Raw genomic sequence first — 5,718 nt, forward strand, 5'->3', positions numbered from 1 at the left:
GGGTGATGGCCGAACGGTGAGCAGGTGGGGAGCACCCCCAGACCTGCCGCCCTGCTCCATCTCCTGACCCACTGCCAGATCCCCGCTTCATCCCCTGCACAACCCCAACTCGAACTCCTGCCGCACTGCCAGATCTGCTGCCCCATCCCTGCCCTCCTGCTCCATCCCCTGCCTCATCCCTCGTACCATCTGCACCCTCCTGCTCCATCCCCTGCCCCACCCTGACCCTCTACTCCACTGCCAGAGGTCTCCCTTACCCCCTGTCGCATGCCTTACCCCTGTGTCTGCCCTCTGGTCCATTCCCTATCAGCCTCCCTGCTCCATCCCCTGTCCCACCTCCTGCCCCATTTCTGAGTGGCTGGGGGTGAAGATACACTGGCCGGGACTGGCTGGGATCTGCTCAGGGTTCGCTTGTTCCAGAGTCCACTCAGCTGCTGGCATCTTGGTTCCGACAACAAAAGCAATTAAACCAGTATGGTAACGAGTCCCTGGCCCAAGCCCACCACATGAGCAGGTATGGCTTGCTGACCACCACAACCACCCTGCTGAGGGACAGGAAAGTATTCAGGCAGGAGGATTTTGATTTTTCCCAGCTCCTCCTGGAGCTCAAGAAACATTTTCCAGTGGGAGGTACAAAAGAAACCYAAACAATTCTTCCATCACTCAGTGAATCCCCTAAAAGCAACCCCAAAGCATGGCCCGGGCCCTTGGCTTGCCGGCAGAGGAGATGCTTCAGAGCCCAAAGAACAAAGTGCTGYTGTGGGGCCAGCCCAGTCAACACACTAATCCCTCGGGATTACAGCAGTCTAGTCACAGCTCAGCCACTTACTCCGGGATGGTGATTTGGCCTCTCTTAATGAGATAACAGGATCCCACATCCCCCAGGGGACAGAGCACTGCTACCGCCGCACTCTCCCAACACCCAGCTCCACAACCACTCAGTCCACCATCCCAGCCTTGGGAGCTTTTAGGGACAACACCAGGCTGTGTTTTGCTCGGGTGGCTGTTTGAGCCCCTGTGAGATCCCTGGGACTGACAGACAGATCGACAGAGCACTGTTCATCAGCACTGCTTGCCTCGGAGCACAYAGCTCATGGGTTTTTTGCTGGACCAAATGTGTTGTGCTGGATCAGATGGTTTCAAGCAGCAGCCAAATTCCTTCAGGAGCAGAGTCTGAAAGCTGCTCTAAACCTGGGAACCAGCATGGATCAGTGCTCTGGRGGCAGGTGCCTGCCCTGATCACAGGTATCCCCTGTTGGGGGTACTTGCCTCTGTCACAGGTGCCTTAATGGGGTCAGGGTTTGTGCCCGCCCCCCAATGAAGCCTCTCAGCAAGCAACTTCCAGCGGTGGTTCTCAACACGAAAAGTGAGAGCTTACATCCTTGCTGTATAGTCCAGCCCCCAGCCTAGTGTTTCCCCTGTTTTAAAGGGATCCTGGAATTAATTAATTCCCTCTTAGATGGGTTTACCATCACTCTGAACTCAAAGCCCCAGTATGTCCTGCAGATGCAGTCCAGGATTTCCAGGGCACCATGTCCAGTCACCAAGAAGCCAAGCCACAGCTTCCAGAGGCCACAGTGCTGCAATTAGCACTTGGTCAAGTATTGATGGTTCATTTGCATGAAGAGACCTTAAGGCAGTTATGCAAAGAGCACAGCCAAAACCCAAAGCATAATCTGGACCAAACCCAGTCCCTCCCACATGCACAGGATGGATGGGACTTTCTCTACAATGCCACCTGCATGGAAAATAGCCTCTAAAATAATAAGCCAGATACATCCATTTTTTCTACAGAAGCTGGTGACATGCTCTAATACCACTGGAACCTGGATGCAGCCAAACCAGACTGCCCCCCGCTGCCAGCTTTGTGCTCCCAGCATCCCTCCTTAATCCCCCAAATTAAAATCAGATCGTCATCATTAACCTTATTTTTCCAAATCAAGCTTTCAGACCAGCTCCCCCCTGAACAAAATGCTCAGCTCAGGGGAAAGGTGATTAGTGCTGCTATCCAGAGTCTCCTGCAGAGCTGAGACATCTGAGTATTTGAGGCCACGGCTGCTGTATGGTCCATCACGGCTGAGCTGCTCCAGCTGGCAAAGCCCAGAGTTTGGACAGTATCAGGAAGCACTTGGGGCAAAGGCAGAGAGCTCCAAATCCACCTGACTTCACGTCATAGGGAGCTTCAGCCACGGGGCAAAAATAAGAGCCAARGCAGTTTGAGGAGGAAATTGGGAAATTAATTTAAAGGCAATTTTGGGACGGTCCTGGTAGCAAAGGGAAACCTCAGTTCCCCAGTGGCCAGGAATGCTGGAAGCACTGAGCAGATGAAAAGCACTGAGGAATGACAGCACCCAACCACTCCAGAGCTCAAGAAGGGCCCCTGTAGCCTATGGGGACAAATCCCACCAATTCAGGGATCCACTGAGGTACAAGGAAGTTCCTTCATACTCTACCCAGGGGAGTTCCTTGCTGTGGTTCACTGCATTACTGTGAGGACACATTCCTGGCCCCATTGTGCTCCGGGGTTATTTCCAGAGGCTCCTGTGAAGAGTGGAGGGATATACAGAGTATCCCCTCAGATGTGCAAACCCCCATGCTTCATATCCCAGGCTCCAGCAACCCTCTCCMGGGCTGCATCCTATCTCAACAATTCGGGATGAGCTTGCAGAAGCCCTAGCAAGCCTCTCCAGGTGGGATGGAGGGAATTAGGAGGGATGCACTGATGGGGCTCCTGGACTACTGCAGGACATCACAGGCACTGCCTCCATTGGGGTAGGAACATTTCCCACAGGGAGCAGGGAAGGCAAAGCAAAGGCTACTTCCCTGGAGAACCAGAGGGGGAGGCAGCTCCTTGCTTCACCCTGTCCCTTGAAGGCCTTCATTCATCATTCTCCAAGCTGATCTGGAGAGGTGAAGATCCCTTCTCTCCCCCTGGCTGTTCTGAATCTCCTTGGGTGCTTCACTCCAAGTCCCTTTTCTCCACCCTGGAAGCACTCTCCATCTTCCTGCAGCTCTGTGACTCTCCTGCCAGCTGCCAGGAATGGTACGTGTGGTCCGATCACGACGGACAAAAAAAGAAGAGACATTCAGCATCTTCCCCCACCCGCCRGAGGCTCTGCAAGCAGCTTTTAAATTCTATTTCGGCAACCGCCTCCCATTGAAATGATGGGAATTAAGGAAAATGTCTCGGCAAATGTGGCCTTTTGTCACTGCAGCCCAGAGAGGCTGCTCAGAAACACTCTCTAAGGCTTTGGCTTTTATTGCTTTTACATCTCTGACTTCTGTTGGAGTAAATCTCCGCTTGAGCTGATGCTCAGGGCAGGAGTGGGAAGCCCGGGCCAAGCTGCTGCAGGGAGCATTTACGTGCCTCTCAAAGGTCTCCTTCCCTCTTTTTTCCTCTCCTTCTGTTCATTTTACCAGGTCTAAAAATACTCCACTAAAAACCCTCTTCCCCTGCAAGCCTCCTCCCTCCTGGATGACTAATAATATCTGTTGCTCCCTCTTGATCTCTGTATTTCCCAAGTCTTCCCCAAGGGAAGGAACCAAGCTGGAGCTGTGCTCTCAACCAACCCCTCACATTCAGACTCCTAAATTTGTTTTCCTCAGAGAATGGTATTTTTTCCCAAGTCCTCCAGTGTAGGAGCAGTTTAAACCCACATCCTCAGCTCACCATAAACTAATCCTGCCCCACAGCTTGAACTTGCCCAATACTGCTGAAGCAATGTTCTGATATGGGAGCTCCAGGATCCTGGGATTTTTGGAGCTCTAAGCAGAATAGCAGGTTCACTGGGAAAACCACCAAGCACTTAGAAAGAAAATAATTTATTGTCTGTTTTGCAGGTTTCAGTTCTTTCCAGCAGCTTTCCAGCCCTGGAGCACTCCCTTGGGGGATGTGCTGAGGAGGCTGGGTTAGGCTGGGTTTGGTGTCTGGTCCTTGGAGCTGGATAAACAGTGCAGGCTGTGCAACAAGCTTGCATTTTAGGAGGAAGGGGTTGAATGCTGGGCATCAGGGGTGTTTGGGATAGTGGGACTTAGAGGAAAAACCCACCTTGCTGTTACCACATTGGTGGCAATGTTTTTTTCCCCACTGAATGGGATGTTAAAACACTCTAACAGGGAGCAGCTTTCCTGCACTGCTCCAAGTCTTTCCGAAACAGAGCCAAGACCTACACCAGGCACCTTCCCCACTGCCAGCACCACATCATGGATTAGTCAGGATACAGGGATGGAGCAGCACTGGGGAGCTAGAGGTTATGAGTTTCTCTGGACTCAAGACACTGCAGTACAACCAAATCCCTCAGGGCTGATCCCACCCTACCATGATTTTCCAAAGAGATCTATCAGTGAACAACCCTGGGAACACCTTCATGCTGACACTGGGAATGGAAAAAATGTCCCCAAATGGTCACAGTCTTGTGAACCAGCCACTTTCAGCCCCAACCCTGCACTGGCACAGAGGCAGATTTAAAAGGTATTTGGCTGCTCTTACACTTCTGCAAATCCCCCTGGCCAGCTAATACCCAAATACCTTTGCAAATCTTGATTTAGGAAAAATATCTGCTTGCGAGCAGTGCTTTAACAGCTCAAGGCCATTTTCAAATCCTTGTAATGCTGCAGTTTCCTGGACATGGAAAGTGAGAGGAAAAAGCAGATCAGGCTGAAGCAGGCACGGGGCCAGGGCTGGCGGCTGTGCCCAGGGCTGTGTTGGCACAGAGTGCACAGGAACAGGCAGGAATGGGCAGCCCAGGGGTTATTTCAGCACCGACCTCCCATGACTGGACCAGCATGGAGCGCGGCGAGGAGAGCAGCCCTTCCACATCACCCCGGGCAGGAGATCCATGAAGGGCTCCCAGGGCTCACCACGTGATCCCCATGGGACAGGGGTGTGGGTGAAGCTGCTGCCAGCCCAGCATGTGGGCAGGGAGCCCAGCTCCATTATCCCTCCCGCATTTACAGGAAGCCACTTGGTTGTGTTGTCAATATACAGATTTCCTTTAAAAAAAAACAAGAAAGAAAAAAGCAAAAGCTGGGTTCATAGTGCCATTATTGATCGTTTGGTATTTTTAGCTCCTTGTTCAATCCATCCCTGTTGGTGTTACAGCAACTGTACAGCCATGTGGAACACAGCTCAGTGGAGCTGCTCCAAGGTGAGCAGGAGCTCAGAGAGCAGCAATACAATGCCAACAGGATTAAAAATGCAAGAGGGAAAGAGAGAGGTAGGATAAACAGCATCCTCCCCCCTCACTGTTAAAACTCCTGTCAATGTTKCAAGGAGCCAGGCAGATCCTCCCATCCAAATGGGGCAGATGAAACTCCTGTTTACTACCTGGTGTGGAGGGCTGGAAACCCATAGAAAGGGTGAGACTGAGCTGAGTGGTACCATCGGCAGGCTGGAGGGAAGGCAGGGCATCCCAAGGGAACTGGACAGGCTGGAGCAGAGAGTCCATGGGAGCCTCATGAGGTTCAGTCAGGCCAAGGGCAAAATCCCGGACCTGGGCTGGGATAATCCCTAGTGCCAGCAGAGACTGGGGACGTCTGTGGGGACCCCAGAGATCTGTGAGAATGAATACCCTCTATGAGGATAAAGTATCTCTCTCCAGCCATGGGGCCATTTACCCCCACCAATGGCCCCCAACTTTGTCCTCTCTTTTCCACTTGCAGCCCCTCCATATCCTGGATCCACCGATTCCATGGTGATTCAATGTATTCCACCATCAA

At 52.2% G+C, this 5,718-nt stretch overlaps 1 protein-coding gene across 2 annotated transcripts in view; it reads right to left on the minus strand.

Annotated features, from left to right (window-relative positions):
* Positions 1-5,718, minus strand: part of HIP1 (huntingtin interacting protein 1) — a 41,531-nt gene that overhangs the window by 21,136 nt on the left and 14,677 nt on the right. The window lies entirely within an intron of this gene.

This window comes from Malurus melanocephalus, unplaced genomic scaffold, assembly GCF_030028575.1.
Source record: "Malurus melanocephalus ecotype Western Australia unplaced genomic scaffold, MMel_1.1 scaffold_86, whole genome shotgun sequence".
In the NCBI taxonomy this organism is placed as follows: domain Eukaryota; kingdom Metazoa; phylum Chordata; class Aves; order Passeriformes; family Maluridae; genus Malurus; species Malurus melanocephalus.